This window comes from Peromyscus maniculatus, chromosome 1 (genome assembly GCF_049852395.1).
Source record: "Peromyscus maniculatus bairdii isolate BWxNUB_F1_BW_parent chromosome 1, HU_Pman_BW_mat_3.1, whole genome shotgun sequence".
Classification (NCBI taxonomy): domain Eukaryota; kingdom Metazoa; phylum Chordata; class Mammalia; order Rodentia; family Cricetidae; genus Peromyscus; species Peromyscus maniculatus.
This window is the reverse complement of record NC_134852.1, coordinates 164,721,658-164,738,396: the sequence shown is the minus strand read 5'-3', so window position 1 is coordinate 164,738,396 and position 16,739 is coordinate 164,721,658. Positions and strand designations below refer to the sequence as shown.

Below are 16,739 nucleotides of genomic sequence, written 5' to 3'. Positions count from 1 at the left end.
CTGTATAATTTAAAGATGTGTTAACTTCAGAATAGAAACCAAGATATGTGTTATGTTGAGGAAGAGGTTTTGCTTTTGCTCTCCCACTTCTTCCCTGTTCCAGCTCAACCATACTGTTTCCTTACAATCTTATTCTCTGTCCCTTACCCTCCATTGCTCCCCATAGTTTGCTCATGGAGATATCACCTATTTCTCCTTCATAGAGCAATCCATGCATCCCTCTTAGGGTCCTCCTTGTTAGTTAGCTTCTCTGGAGCTGTGGGCTGTAGACTGGTTTACATCTAGTATCCACTTATGAGTGAGTACATACAATTTTGTCCTTCTGAATCTGGGCTAACTCACTCAGGATGGTATTTCTAGTTCCATTCATTTGCCTGCAAATTTCATGATGTCATTGTTTTTCACTGCTAAGTAGTACTTAATTATGTACATGTGCCACATTTTCTTTCTCCATTCTTTGGTTGAAGGGCATCTAGGTTGTTTTCAGGTTCTGGCTATTATGAATAATGCTGCTATGAACATAGTTGAGCATGTGTCCTTGTGATATGATTGAATATTCCTTGGGTATATGCCCAAGAGTGGTATAGCTGGGTCTTGAGGTAGATGGATACCCAATTTTCCAAGAAACTGCCATACTGATTTCCAAAGTGGCTGTACCAGTTTGAACCAACAGTGGAGGAGTGTTCTCCTTGCTCCACATCCTCTCCAACATAAGCTGTCATCAGTGCTTTTGATCTTAGCCATTCTGACAGGTGTAAGATGCTATCTCAGAGTCATTTTGATTTGCATTTCCCTGATGACTAAGGATGTTGAGCAATTCCTTAAGTGCTTTTTTTTTTTTTTTTTTTTTTGAGACAGAGTTTCTCTGTGTAGCTTTGCACCTTTCCTGGATCTCGCTCTTTAGACCACCAGGCTGGCCTTGAACTCACAAAGATCCACCTGCCTCTGCCTCCTGAGTGCTGGGATTAAAGGCGTGCACCACCACCACCCAGCCTGAGCAATTCCTTATATGTCTTTCATCCATTTTAGATTCTTCTGTTGAGAATTCTGTTTAGCTCTGTAGTCCATTTTTAATTGGATTGTTCAGTATTTTGATGTCTAGTTTCTTGAATTCTTTATATATTTTGGAAATCAGCCCTCTTTTAGATGTGGGGTTGGTGAAGTTCTTTTCCCATTCTGTAGGCTGTCATTTTGTCTTTTTTGACTATGCCCTTTGCCCTACAAAAGCTTCTCAGTTTCAGCAGAGCAAGGAGTTGGAGAGCAAGGAAAGAGATACCATGATAAATGGAGACAACATGGAAATAGGAAGAAACAGGATGCTAGGGAAGTTCCCAGGAATCCACAAGGATGACCCCACCTTACATTACTAGCAATAGTCGAGAGGGTACCTGAACTGGCCTACTCTGGTAATCAGATTGGTGAATACTTTAATTGTCATCATAGAGCCTTCATCCAGTAAGTGATGGAAGCAGATGCAGAGATCCACAGCTGGGTGCCAGGATGAGCTCCAGGAGTCCAATTCATGAGAGAGGAGGGATTCTATGAGCAAAGATCATTGAGATCGTGATGGGGAAATGTACAGAGATGGCCAGGGCAAACTAGTGGAAACTCATGAACTATGGACCAATAGCTGTGGAACCCCCATGGGACTGGACTAGGCCCTCTGGATAGTTGAGACAGTTGTTTAGCTTGATCTGTTTAGGGGGCCTCCTGGCAGTGGGATTAGGATCTGTTCCTGGTGCATGAGTGGGATTTTTGGAGCCCAGTGCTTATGGTGGGACACCTCATGCAGCTTTGGTGCAGGGGGGAGGGGCTTGGACCTGCCTCAATTGAATGTACCAGGCTCTGCTGACTTCCCAAGGGAGGTCTTGCCTCAGAGGAGGTGGGAATGGGGGTTGAGTTGGGGGGAATGCTGGAGGACAGGAGGAGAGAGGAGGGGGAGGCTGTGGCTGGTACGTAAAATGAATAAAAAATTTCTTAATAATAAAAAAAGATTGATAAAAAGTAGATTTGAACAGGAGAGACCTCCTGATTAAGGAAAAGCAATAGTTCATCAAACAGCTTGGTCATCCAATCTAAACTAACTTATAAGACTAACAAATGCTTTTCATTTGATCAAGTATGAAAAAAAAAAACTCCCCAAAGTTAGATTTGGAGCAGGATTTTGTCTTTTCAGGAGAATGAAAGCATCCAACTAAAGGAATCCAGAGACCACTGGACAAATGAGACACCTAAAGAAGACGGATGAATCATCAAGAGAAAATGTCCCAAGAAAAAGAGTAAATTGAATTGACCTAATGGCTTATCCCACCTCCAATAGAGTACAGTTTCATAAATCTTCCCAAATGCTTGCTGCTCTCTATAAACATAAAAGGCAAATAGCCTTTTTGTGGTCCCAATTCAATTAAAAATTAAAGCTGGCTTTGAAGTTGGAGCATGCTTATTAAAGGAAAACCCAAAATCTCTGTCTCATCTCTGAAGAGCCACCTGGTATGGGACAGAAGAAAACCAAAATTAAGAGGCTGTTCTATTGCCACTATTCTTGTAATCTTTTAGTTTTACCTTGATTCTTTAAAGCTTTTCTTAATATATAAATATTATCTCAAAATCTATAAAATTACTATGTATATATATAAGCTTTCTGATGGGATAGTAGTTGTCAAACAGAAAACTAACCAAGTTTAGAAAGAAACCTCATCTAGCTTCTTGTACATGTTTTTGAATTTGAGTCTAAATTAGATAATTAGGAACTAAGTTTGTGTACCCCAAATGTACTTAATATATTGTGGTCCTCTAACCTTTCAGAGAGCTGCTGTATATGGCATTTAAAATGTTTAAGTTTTCTTCAGTGAACTATGACCATTCCTAAGAGTGACATTTGAGGTCTCCAAAAAGATAATGGAGCCCTGCAATGTAAAGTCCATGTGGACTGTGGTAATGCCATTAAGCTGACAAACACCACCCAAATAACAGTGCTCAGCACAACTGCAAAGCTGCTGGATGAGAGGGGTCTAGCCTTATAGACTACTCAAGCCAGGACTCAGTTAAGCCCTGTACTTTCCCACCATGCAGAAACTGGACAACTAATGATGCAACAAGCTCTCTCAGGACTTGACCAATAGCCAAATGGTCTCAGAGTCCCCGAAAGATACTGTTGCCCTCAGACAACTGGAAACGATTTTAAGAATATGACACCCACATTCCTAAGAGGTGGAGTGAGTGGATTTGCTCATTCAGTGGGTTATGGATGTTTGTCATTGTTTGGGGGGTTAGTTGAAAGTTGTTACTGGTTATGGTCAGGGAGGTAACTAAACAAAGGAGGTTGGATAAAGGGATTTCTTTCTTTTTCTTTCCTCTATCCTTCTTTCTTTCCTATCTGGTGAAAAAAGAGGGTATAGGATAAAAGAGTAGATTGTTGACTCTACTTTTAAACTAAAAAGCAACTACTAGCTTCAAATATTTTACATTGGTATGGAATTTTGTATACTGATACAAATTTAAGGTTATTTTTGCTATGACATACTGTATATATGTTTCTACCTTTGCTTAAGGTATTGTACCTATGGCAACTCATTTTAAAATGTAATGTAAAGTTCTATCCCTTGAAAGCTATTATTACAAACTATTTAGGATAAGAGATGCAGATTAGTAGTTAGTCATATATAACAATCAAACTTGTAGTCAAGTTAGGTATATTTTCAAGGTTAAACAGATATATTTTAGATAGATAGGTGGTCCTCAAGCACTTCAGAGATCTACAGAATTTAAAATGTGTTAATAAAATAAAACTTTCCATGACAATGAAAATCCTGCCCCTGCTAGTACCAATTTACTTCAGAGAAGAAAATGGGCATCAAAGAATCTCCATATGGAGTTTACTTCAAATATATCAAAGCTAGACACTGGGCAAGAAACTTCCTTTGCCTTGACTGCTGACACTATGCTGTCCAAATTAGACAAGCAGGTCACAAAGGAAGTTGACTGACAAACTTTGCCAAGACAAGGTAGGCCAATTCTTCAAAATTCCTGCTTCTCAGGAAAATTTGTCAGGTATTCAGACCTGCAGGCCAATGATGGATGCCCCAACTTTGCAGAAAAACCTTGTGTGACTGTCTAGGAAACTAGCTGTCTCTGTCATTTTTATAGTTTTGTAAGTTGCTTGCTCTGTACTTCAGGTAATATTTTATCTTTTCAGGTCTCTTATGGGGGTAAAGACTAAATTAGTTATAGTCTTACAGTTTTTCTTATTACTAAATTCAGAAAACAAACTTACGAAAGAGATGTAAAGTATGTAAGATTGTGAGACATAAAAGCTTAAGTTGTTTATCTAAGAAAATGTTTAAAGGGTCTAAAATGATATTTCTAGGTTGGTAACTCAAGTTATGAAAGAAAGTGGTTTATCTATAAAACTTGGGACTCACCAAAAGAAAAAGAAAGATAGGATAGATATTAGAGTACTTTCTCTGAATTTGCCAAATACAAATGGAGTGAATATTGTGAATGTAATTCTTTCCCAATAATTGTTCTTTTTTTAATTTTTTGAGACAGGGTTTCTTTGTGTAGCTTTGGAGCTTTTCCTGGAACTCACTCTGTACACCATGCTGGCTTGAACTCACAGAGATCTGCCGACCTCTGCCTCCAGAGTGCTGGGCTTAAAGGCAGGCACCACCACTGCCCAGATAATTGTTCTTATTGTATACAGTTTTACTGTATTAGAGTTAAAATCTTTCTTTTTTATTTAAACAAAAATAGGGAAATGTTGTAGAATGACCCTTTTGTACACTGAAGATGTGTCCCTGCCAAATCCCCTTGTGATTGGTTTAATAAAGAGCTGAATGGCCAATAGCCAGACAGGAGAGAATAGGAAAGACTTCTGTAGAGAGGAACTTGTGGTAAGAATCTGTGAAGCAGGGAATTACTAACCAGACACAGAGGAAGTGGGATGCAAGGTACTGAGCAGAGGTAATGAGCCATGTGAGAGAATGTAGATTAACATAAATGGGTGAATTAAAGTTATAAGAGCTAGCTGGGAACAAGCCTAAGCTAAGACCAAGCTTTCATAATTAATAAGAAGTCTTCATGTTATTATTTGGGGGCTAGTGGTCCAAAGAAAGTCTGGTTAAACAAGTCTTTTTAATGTTATAAATTATTGTCCACATTTATTTCAAACAAGAAATTTTTACCAGTGTGAGATTTTTTTATGTGTATAATAGGAACTATGACTGTTAAAGGCTTTTCTACGTGGTTACATATGTATGGCTTCTCTCTAGAGTGAATTCTTTCATGAACATTGAAGAAACTAGAACTGTTGAAGGCTTTTGTAAAATGCTTATACACATAGGGCTTCTTTCCAATGTAAATGCTCCCATGAAGGTTTCAGAAACTGAAGAGGTGAAGGATTTTCCACAGTGCTGACTTTGATAAGGCTAAACCTGTTCTTACAGAAGAGCAATAAATGCTGAGCCATCTCTCTGGAAAACGAAGACATATTTTCAAGATGTCAGTTAGTTTGTATTGGTCACAGTATTGTTCAGATGTTCAGGTCATCCAGAGATGCACATTTCCCACATTTTTCAAAAATGACTGAGGGAAGAGTGGTGAAATCTTTAATACACTGTGGGATATTATTGTTATTATTCCTTTTAGTTCCATGGCTTTAGTCTCATGCATGTTGAGTCTCTTTTTTTTTAGTTGTATACACTTCATAAATGTTATGTATTTTTGGTGAATTAACAGCTTTATATACTAGTAAAAAATCTATATTCTTTATCTCTGGTAACATTCTAGTCCCTTTGGGGGAAAATGTCTTTTTGAAAACAATAATGAAATTCTATGGTAGAAGAACATTTATCTATTTCTGAAACAAAAGCTCTGTCTCAATCACAATTATATACAATCTTTTAGGGTTTAACAAAAGGGAGATTTATTTATCACAATTTTACAGATTAATCATGTGCTTAATCTCTTATTAGATGCACAATTATTTAGGAAACTGTCTTAGTTAGGATTTCTATTGCTGTGAAGAGATACCATGACTGCAGAAAATTGTATAGAGGAAAACATTTAATTGGGGTTGGGTTACAGTTCAGAGATTTAGTCCATTATGGTGCAGGCAGACATGGTGCTGGAGAGGTAGCTGAAAGTTCTACATCTGGATCCATAGACAGCAGGAAGAGAGAGTGACACTGGGCCTGGCTTGAGCATCTGAAACCTCCAGTGATACATTTTCTCATAAAAGACCATACCTCCTCCAATAAGACCACACCTGATAGTACCACTTCCTATGGACCTATAGGGGCAATTTTCATTCAAACAACCACATTACACTCCCTGGCACCCATAAGCTTGTAACAATATCATAATGCAAAATGCATTTAGTCCAACTTCAATAGTCCCCATTGGCTATCACTATCAGCACTTTTTAGGAGCCCAAAGCTCAAGGTCTCTTCTGAGACTAATGTAATTTCTTAACTGTAATCTCCTGTAAAATAAAAATCAAAAAGTGGATCACATACTTCCAACTTATAATGGCACAGGATATACACTACCATTGCAAAAGGGGAGAAAGAGAGCATAATGAGGAAATAGTGGACCAAAGTAAGGCCTAAAACTTTGGAAAACTCCAAACTATGCATTACCATATCTGAAGTCAAAGCACTCTTCAGATCTCCAATTCCTTTCAGCCTTGTCATTATAGATCTGCATAAGACTAGCCACTAATAACCAAGCAATATAAACCAAGTCGATTGTAGGGTTTGTTTTTTTTTTTTTTAAATGTCCTCTATCAAAGCTGTTAATCCGTAACTCTTCAACTTAGCCTCAAGCAGACTTTTTGGACAGGAGCAGAAAGCAGCCTCATTTTTGACTGTGGTAGTTTTAATAAAAACATTTCCCATAGGCCCATAGGGAGTGGCACTATTAGTGTGTATGGCCTTATTGGAGTGGGTGTGGCCTTGTTTGGGGAATGTGTTTTATTCTCTTCCTGCTGCCTGTGGTTGTACTAGTAAGAGTATGGAAGACAGTAGTGCTGAGCATGATTTGAACTGCAGGGGCCTGGCTTAAGAGGTTTTAGAGGAGAAGGATATTCGTATGTGCCCTAAAGACCATTCTTGTGATATTTTTTGCTAAGAATATGGCTGCTTTTTGCTCTTGTCCAAAAAGTCTACCTGAGGCTGTTCAAGAATTTTGGATTAATGGCATTGGCAGAGGACATTTCAGGAACAGCCTACTCTTGACTCTGTCATGTGGTTATTAGTGTTCACTCTTATGAAGATCTATCATGAAAAGGAGCAAATTGAGCATGGAAAAATACAAAATGGACAATTCAAGAGAAAGGGGCAGCAGCAAGTGGAATGAAGCTAAATCCTGTGTGTTCAAGAAGATAAACAGATTTAAGAAAAGCTTGATTAAAGAAAAGATAGAATAAAGGGAGTGGTGAGCTCTGGGCAAGACTCCACCTGGTTAAGCTTCCAACTTGTGAAAAGGAATTAAAGAAAAGCTTAGGACCAGGTGTAGTGGTGCATGCCTTTAATCCCAGCCCTGGAGAGACAGAGGCAAGTAGATTTCAGAACTCAAAGCTAGCTTGGTCTACAGAGCAAGTTCCAGAGCAGCCAAGCTTAGGCAGTGAAGGAAACCATCAAAAACAGAAAGCTGGTGAAGATGCATTTGAACAAAGGGACCATGTTCCAGCCCTAGCAAGCAGCTGAGTATGGCAGCTTTGGCCACATGGCTCTAGATTTAGTGTCAAGGATAGAAGAAAGGGATTATCGAATCTCCCTCCACAGCTAAGGAAAGCTGCTGAGGCCAGGCATGTGTCAGGGGTGTCCCTGCATGGAGACCTAGAGAGGCCATTGTGTGAATATGAAAGTGAAGCCTGGCTTGCTTTGGAGACCCCAAAATGTTTGAGATGCTAGAGCCATGGGATACTTGCCAAGGAAAGCTGCTAACAGAGAGTAGAACCTATCCAAAATAAAGAAGTGTGTTAGTGTCAACAAGGATGAAAGTAGTTGGAGATCTGAAAAGCATTTTGACATCAGATATGCTGATGCAGAGTTTAGAGTTTGCCCAGCTGGTTTTTTTGGCTCCGATTTGGTCCAGTATTTCCTCACTATGCTCCTTTCCCTCCCTTTTTGAATGATAATGTATATCCTGTGCCACTGTATGTTGGGAATACATGATCTGATTTTTCATTTTGATTTTACAGGGCCTTACAGTTAAGAGATTGCTTGAGTCTCAGAAAAGACTTAGAACTTTTAAACAAATTTGAGACTTATGGACTATGGAAACTTTGAAGTTAGATCAAACGCATTTTGCATTATGATATAGCTATAAGCCTATGGAGACTAGAGAGTGGAATGTGGTAGAACAAAAATAGCCCCCATATGCCCATAGGGAGTGACACTATTAGGAGGTGTGGCCTTGTTGGAGGAACTGTGTTTCATTCTCTTCCTGCTGCCTGCTGATACAGATGTGAAACTCTTAGTTCCTTCTTCAACATCATGTCTCCCTGCGTGCCACCATGCTTCCCACTGTGATGATATTGGATTAAACCTCTGAACTGTAAGCCAGCCCCAGTTAAATATTTTCCTTTATAGGAGTTTGCCATGGTTGTTAGCATTTAGACATTACCTGGCCAGCCCCTTGGAGACCTAACCAGTAAGCAGGCAATACCTTGGCCTGTTCAGGGTACTGACAATGTCATGTGCTCATTGCTACATGGTCTTTGTGTACATGTCCTGACCTCCCGCCCCACCCCTTAAAAGGCAGAGCCCTGTCCACTTCTCTTCCTCTTCCTCTCTCTTCCCACAAGGTCCCTTCTTCCCTTCCCTTAAAATCCTCTACATGAGCACTGTCTGCATGGTGTGTCTCTCTCTCTCTCACCCACCATGCAGCCCCTTGGCTCCAACCCAAGATAGCCGCCTGCCATTTTTTAAATACAACAATGGTCATGGTGTCTCTTCACAGTAATAAAACCCTAATATGATCACCAAGATATCACAATAATAGTTTCTAGGCCACATGGCAATATTCTTCCCCTCTGAAATCTTTTAATCCAGGCCCCCACAGTTCAAATCACCCTCAGCACCACTGTCTTCAATGATCCTGTTAGTACCCACTTCAGCTGTTTTTCTAATTCAAAATCCCAAAGTCTATATTTCTTCCAAACAAAAGCACTGTTAGGCCTATCATAGCAATATTCCCCTTCTAATACCAACTTTTTAGAGTTTCTATTGCTCTGAAGAGACACCATGACCACAGAAACTCCTAAAGGAAAACATTTAATTGGGGCTGGCTTATAGTTCAGAGGTTTAGTTCAATATCATCACAGTGGGAAGCATGCAGGCAGATATGGTGCTGGAGAGGTTTCTGAGAGTTCTACATCTGGATCACCAGGCAGCAGAAAGAGAGTGTGACACTGGGCCTAGCTTAAGCATCTGAAACCTCAAAGCCGACCCCTAGTGACAGACTTCCTTCAAAAGAGGCCATACCTACTCCAACAAGGCCACACTTCCTAATAGTCCCACTCCCTATGGGTCTATGGGGGCCATTTTCATTCAAACCACCACAGACATTAAGCTAAATATTAGCATGTTAGCTTCAGTCAACTTTGCAGCTGTGGAAATCTTAGTTTGTTTGTTTGTCTCTCATTATTTTGTCTTACTGGTCCTTTGCTTTTATATTTTGGTTTCCAATTTGGTGTTTTTATAGGTTTTGTTTTGTATGTATCTGTATGTCTGTGTTTTTTTTTTATTCTGTGTTTTTTTTTATTTCTTTTGTTTTCTTGTTTTCTAAATAGTGAGAGAAAATGTGCAGTTGGGTTGGTGGGGAGGTGAGAGATAAAAATGTGGGGAGGTGGAGAGGTGAGTAAGTGAGAAGGAGAAGAGGTGGGGAGGATCTGGGAGAAATTGTGGAAGGAGAAACTATAATCAGAATATACTGTGTGGAAAAAATACTTTTAATAAAATATATTAAAAATCATTTTGTTGTGAGAATTTTATATATTAGTTTGTATTTAGATCATTTTGCACTTCCTTACTCCAACTCTTTTAGTCTCTCTCTGCCCCACCTCACTCTTCCACATTCTTTACCTCTTTTTTAATTATTATTGTCACATAAATAAATACATAAAAACAAACTACTAAGTTCATTTAGTGTTGTTCATATGTATATGCTTTTAGGATTGACCTCTTGGTATTGAACAACAACTTATGGGGGGGTCATCCTGGAGAAAGAAGTTATTAAGTGCTAGTAGCTTGTCATTTAGGGGGTGGGGCTACTGGGAGAAATGCACAGCTTTATTGTGGGAGCCCACAGAGGTTTCCTAGTGAGATCTGAGCCTGCTTTACACAGCAGGACTGCATTAGGGGATGGCTTGACCATGTGCATGATGACCAGATGTTTGGAATGGTCTGCATTTGGCTGTGATGGTGGAGGTCTTTTGCTCTACCCCTTGGCATTACTTTAAAAGCCCTTTAGCAGAGACAGAAGGGGCTGGTGGGTGTTGACCCAGGACCTCCCGAGGTTATTCTATGGTTTTCTCTCTCTCTCCTCTATATTTCTATCTAAATATTTCTCACTTCTCTCTGCTCAAGAGTACCATGGGGGAAAAAGTGGGGACAGGCCTCCCACATTTTATATAACACTGTTCTTGGAAGGGTACAGAGAATATTTCCCAATCATTACATAGCAGTGAAAAATATACAGAAAATTCACAAATTTTAGATATTGGTGTACATATAATATTTGTGTAACTGACAACATATTAACAGTTTAAACCATTTCCAACACTCACCAAAGGTTTACCTGTCTTCCTTTCCAACTCATGGCCTTCTCTGACTCCAGTTCCCGAGGAATCACTATTCTGAATACTCGGCCTGTAGTTTTTCTGTGACAAATGTCAAGTAAATGAAATTATTTAGTACATAGCTTTTTTTTGAAACTCTTCTCTTTTTTTCTCTTCTCTCCTCTCCTTTCCTCTCCTCTCCTCTCAGCTCTTCCTGTCTCCTCTCCTCTCTTCCCTTCCCCTCTCCCCTCCTCTTCTTACACCCCCTTCTTATTTCTGTGTTAAGTTCTCTTACTTAGCCTGTGCTGACTTCCAATTCATAGAGATCTGTCTACCTGAGTCTTAAGGGTGCTGGGATTCTAAGCATGTGTTAATATATCCAACTAAGAGTAGTTGTTATATTTATTCAGCAAATACAAATTATTGTATAATGCAATAATGCATCTTTTCATTGTTGAATAGCATTTTAGGCACAGGTGTATGAATGCCTATATCTATTACTATTGGAAGACACTTGAATTGTTTCTAGTTATAGGTTATTTTGAACAAGGTTTCTATTAGTAGTATTGATGTATAAATCTTTGTGTGTACATGTTTCTTTTCCCTTGGAGTCTATATTCAAGGCAGTGGTGTGATTATAAGTTTAACTTGATAAGAATCTAATTTTTTTCCAAAGCCGCTGTATTGTTTTACATTCTTAGGATAGTGTACCAGAGTTTCATCAGCTCCAAATTATTTCCAAAAAGAGTACAGATGTTTTTTCTGCTCATTAGTATCCAGGAATCTTTGACACGGAACACAAAAACCCTTAACAATACTCTTTAAATAAATATACATAAAAATCTACTGAACTAATTCAAAAGGAAAGCCAAAATGTATTCTAGTAGGTTAATCTTAAGGGCTGATGATGCTCACATTATCACCAGGCTCTGTGACTCAGCAAAATAATAATGGTTAAAGAGACTTCATTTCACCATGTCCTCTGGAAATAACTTATTGCAAGAACCTATTCAACTTACTTGATTTAACCCAACTGATCCCCCAGATCTGCTCACCAAGAACAAGACTGAACATGAATTCTCTTTGACTCATAAAGGATGAGCTGACATGCTAATACCCAATGGAAAATGAGAAGAAAAATACTTATTAACCAAATTCTGGCCATATTTTTCTTCTCTCAGCCTACAACATCTCTTTGAATCGTGCCAAGAACAGGTTGAAATTACGGTTAAAGTCCTCTAATATAAACACTATCCTGCAATTCTGGTCCTTAAATGATTAACTGTACTGTTCAACTTCACTGATCCATCAAAACCAAGTTCCTATTAACTAACGACCAAACTTAAGGTCTAGTGACCTTTGACCTGCCCTCAGCCAGAGCCAACACTAGCAAGCAGATAAGTGCTTATTTCTACATGAAACACAAATGTACCTAATGCCTTTCTTTCAAATGTTTGCAGCTCTTGTGTTCTGAGGTGTCTCCCTAGTAAAAGTCTCCTCTCTCCAAATTGTAATAGTTCCTCATTCCCCCATCTTTCAACAACCTTCTTAATAAGATAACTCAGTTTTTAAATCTGGAAGTTGCTTTAACTTTTAAAAAAACATTTAATGCAGCTTTATTGTAAGATAAGCTCACAATTATCCTTGAACCTGATTAACAATCTACTCATATTCATCCATCCATTTATTTGTTGATTAAAATTTTTGTTAGTTTTTTTTATCAAAAAAAGGAACTTTTATTTCTTACCTTTCAAAACAACTTCATTGTATTCTTTTAAAGAAGTTTATGCCATTGCTAAATCAAATATTTAATCATAACAACAATATTTTTTGATACTGGCAATTAAATCTGGGGCTTAACATGCTGATGCACATATTAGAATAGAGCCATACCCCAACCTCATAGCAACAATTAGTTATTGTTGGTATAATTTGCTATAAATTTTATGATTTAATTTTTACATAAAATAATTTTAATTGACTTATTAAAAACTTATATGGGGGGATTTGTGATGTATCTACTCAGCTTGGAAGAACACTGATGGGTGACGTCATTCTGTATGCTGTGAATATGTGTTGCTCAGATTGGTTGATAAATAAAGCTGTCCAATGGTAAGGCAGAATGAGATTAGGCAGGACATTCTAACTAGAGAGGAGGAAGGAGAAAAGAGCAGAGGAGACGCTGCCAGCTGCCACCATGAGAAGCAAGATGTAAAGATACTGGTAAGCCACAAGCCACGTGGCAAAGTATAGATTTATAGAAATGGGTTAATTTAAGATCTAAGTGCTAGCGAGCAAGAAGCCTGCCATGGCCATAGTTTTAAAATAATATAATTCTGTGTGTGTATTTATTTGGGGCTGAGCGGCTGAGGGACTGCAGGGCTGCAAGAGCCATGCAGGACCAGGAAAACTTCAGCTACAAAACACATCCTGGAATTTTCTTCCTTGTACACTTCCACCTAAGGTGGGTAGTAAGCGAGATTTGTTTTATGGAGGTTTAGAGACAGAATTGAAGTAGTAGCTAATTTTTGTTTTTTGTTTGTTTGTTTTTACTTACCTCTTGAAACAAGATAATGCATAGGCTGGCAAGTCCCCAGGTCTGCTATCAGCTTCTCTGTCTCACTGACAAACTGTGTATGCTCAGCCTTGTGTTCGAGCCTAGAAGGACACCCACACCACCAAAGCAAGAGTTAGAAAAAAACTGACAGTTTCCCTTGGTTCTGGTAAGTATGTGTTCTCTCCCACGTTAAATCCATTTTCCCTCCCCAAATGGCTTCTTATATGTACTTCATCTCCTTTATCAGACAGAATATCCAAACTTATAGTGACTTTTTTTAAGTCACACGCATTATTGTTTAGGATCAAATCTCAATAAACAACTTCTGCTTTTCTGTTAAGACTCTAGCTAATATCCTTACTCTAGCCAAAAAATTTGTAATCATGAATTTAGACTAAACCACAATACATACAATTCTGTGATCTATGAACACATAATCAAATTAGGGAAATAAAGCATGTATATAGTGTAGCTACAACACCTAGGAAGAATTATGTTGTAGCTGGAGAGCTTCTGTCCGGGTCCCACCAAGCCCCCACAGTCCTGTAGCCCACTTATAAAATAATCACTCAGAGGCTTATATTACTTACAAACTGTATGGCCATGGTAGGCTTCTTGTTATCTAGTTCTTATATCTTAAATTAACCCATTTCTATTCATCTATACCTTGCCACATGGCTTGTGCCTTACCAATCAGTACCTTACATGTTGCTACTCATGGTGGCAGATGGCAGTGTCTCCTTACTCAGCCTTCCTGTCCCCAGAATTCTCATCTCTGCTTGTCCTGCCTATAATTTCCTGCCTGGCTTCTGGCTAATCAGCATTTTATTTATCAGTCAATCAGAGCAACACATTCATACCATCCACAGCACTTCCCCTTCTCTTTTTTCAAAAGGGAAGGTTTTAATCTTTAACATAGTAAAATTACATATAATAAAACAATTATCAAGCAAGAATTATAGTTATAATATCTAGTCTATTTGTATTTGGGGAAATTAAGGAAGATAGTCTATCTATCCTATATTTGTGAGTCTAAGGTTTCATATCTATCTTTTATCATAACTAAGGAAATTATAACTATCTAATCTTCAACTACATCAAAGACCACAGAATGATATAATATTACCTGAGAAATGGGAGAAGGACACAAGCAACTTTCAAGAGTCTTTCAAGAGAGGATAGAGACAGCTGGCAGCCTGAACAGTTATCCAAAGTTCCTTTGGAAAGTTGGGGCATCTGTCTTCAGCCCACAGGCCTAGAGTCTCTCAGTCACTTTTCTGTGTCCTGTAGAATGTCTGGCAGTTTCTCTGTGAAACAGGAACCTGAAGGACCATTTTGCCAAGCAAAGTTCAATGGTCACCTTCCTATGGGTCCTGCATGTCCAGTGGATCAAGCAATCCAGGCAAGAACAGTTTCTTGCCCAAATGGCTATTTTTGCCAAGAAGATAAACTCCGTATGGATGCCCATCCTCTTCTCTGAAGTAAATGGGTGATGCCAGGAGCAGACATGTCTCACTGTCCAGAAAGTCTAAATTTTTAAAACATTTTGAATGCTGTATTCTGTAGGTCTTTGAAGTGTTTGAAGATTACTTACTTATCTATCTGGAATATATCTATGTATACCTAGAAAACTTAACTAACATGACTACAAGTTTGACTATCATAGAAGACTAATTATAAATCTGTATTTCTTAATTATCCATTACAATTTAAATAAGTTACATAAACATAATACCTCAAACAAGAGTATATACATATGTATGTATGTATGTATATGTATATGTATATGCAGTATAACAAAATTAAGTTTAAACTTGTATAAACTAAAATCCATAGCAATGTAAAACTATTTATCCTATCATATCTATATCTCCTTTTCTTCTTTAGAAAGAGATCACATTTATAATCAACCTGCTTTAAATAAAAATATTGGTTTTGCTCTGTCCCACACCAGAGGGCTCTTCTGATATGGGACAGAAAAAAAAATCTCTCAACCTTTTCTTTTAGCAATATGCTTGGGTTTAGAGAAGGAGTGAGCCAACTTCATCTCCAAAGCCAGCTTGGTACATTTGGAAATTTGGGTGTAGCTTCTCATACTATATCCTGCTGGATGAGGGCACTGTATCTTATGGGGATACAAAGCTCTCTCTCAGGGGAAGGACGGCAGTGAATGGTAAACTAAAGGCTATTTGCTAGTGCTCTGATCTCTTGGGCTTTTAACTCTGTATTTGGCTCTGTGTTTCTTATTAATAAGACCATTTAGAATTTTGTCTACATTATGTTAGTTTATACATTGCCAAACAAAGCTATTAATGTCATGACATTTGAAATTTATTTTCCATGTGGCCATTTTATGGAGTAAACTATGCCATTGTTTTCTTCATTACCAAATGATATTTAAAACTGATACTCATTCTACTCTCAATCACTGTTTTCTCTATCTTTGTACTGCCCCAACCCCAAATCTAAACTCATGCCAATGCTAGGTTTGAGGGCAGATGTGAACTCACTTTGTTGTCCTCCCACATGGATGGTATTTGTGACACACAGTATTCTTGGGACTGAAAATGGATGTCCATGCTCTCAGTGCCGTCTTTCTCCATGAACCACTGCTTGTGAAGCCATACTCTAGCCACCTTGCTGTATGTGCATCACTCCTATCTGGGCTGCTAGATTGTCTTTATGCTTAGACATTGAGTTCTCTGACTCTACTGCCAATTACACTGAACCCAAAGAAAGCTGTTGGTCACAGCTGAAAAGGTACATAGAGAATGGAACCAAATATCACAGAGCCTTCCACAAATACCAAGACATATTTTTTTTGAAAAAAAAAAGAAAGGTTATGAAACCTACCCTACAAAATTGGTAGAGAACACTGATCCACCAGATATGAAAATCTTAGCACAGGACATGAAAGAATATGAAGAAGAAAGGTAGAATACTCATTCAAAGGAAAGCATTAACTCTCTAGTCAAGCTCAAAAGGAAAATATATTGATGAAATACTTGATAAAGAACTCAAATGAAGCTGGGTGGTGGTGGCACATGACTTTAATCCCAGCACTCCAGAGGCAGAGCCAAGCAGATCTCTGTGAGTTTGAGGTCAGCCTGGTCTACAGAGCAAGCTCTAGGACAGGCACCAAAACCACACAGAAAAACCCTGTCATGAAAAACAAAACAAACAAACAAAAAGAATTCAAATGAGTATTCTAATAATTCTCAATGATATATATTTTTTTAAAGAACATAGGCAAGAAGTTTCATAAAAACAACTAAAAATATGAATGGGACATTCATCAAGGGCAGCATTGTGAAAAATAACCTAACAGAAAATTTTGGAAATGAAGAGCTCAGTAAATTAAACTTTAAAAAATACAACTGAGAATTTTTATTTTTTATT

At 38.3% G+C, this 16,739-nt stretch overlaps 1 protein-coding gene across 1 annotated transcript in view; it reads right to left on the bottom strand.

Annotated features, from left to right (window-relative positions):
• The window catches only part of LOC102924734 (glycine N-acyltransferase-like protein Keg1), a 44,232-nt gene extending 32,401 nt beyond the window's left edge, over nt 1-11,831 (bottom strand). The window contains exons 1-2 of the mRNA XM_042261202.2: nt 11,803-11,831; nt 10,793-10,885 (exon numbers count right to left, since the gene is read on the bottom strand). The gene's annotated coding sequence lies outside the window, so the exon portion shown is untranslated. The remainder of the gene's footprint in view (nt 1-10,792; nt 10,886-11,802) is intronic.
• Between the last annotated feature and the right edge of the window lie 4,908 nt (nt 11,832-16,739).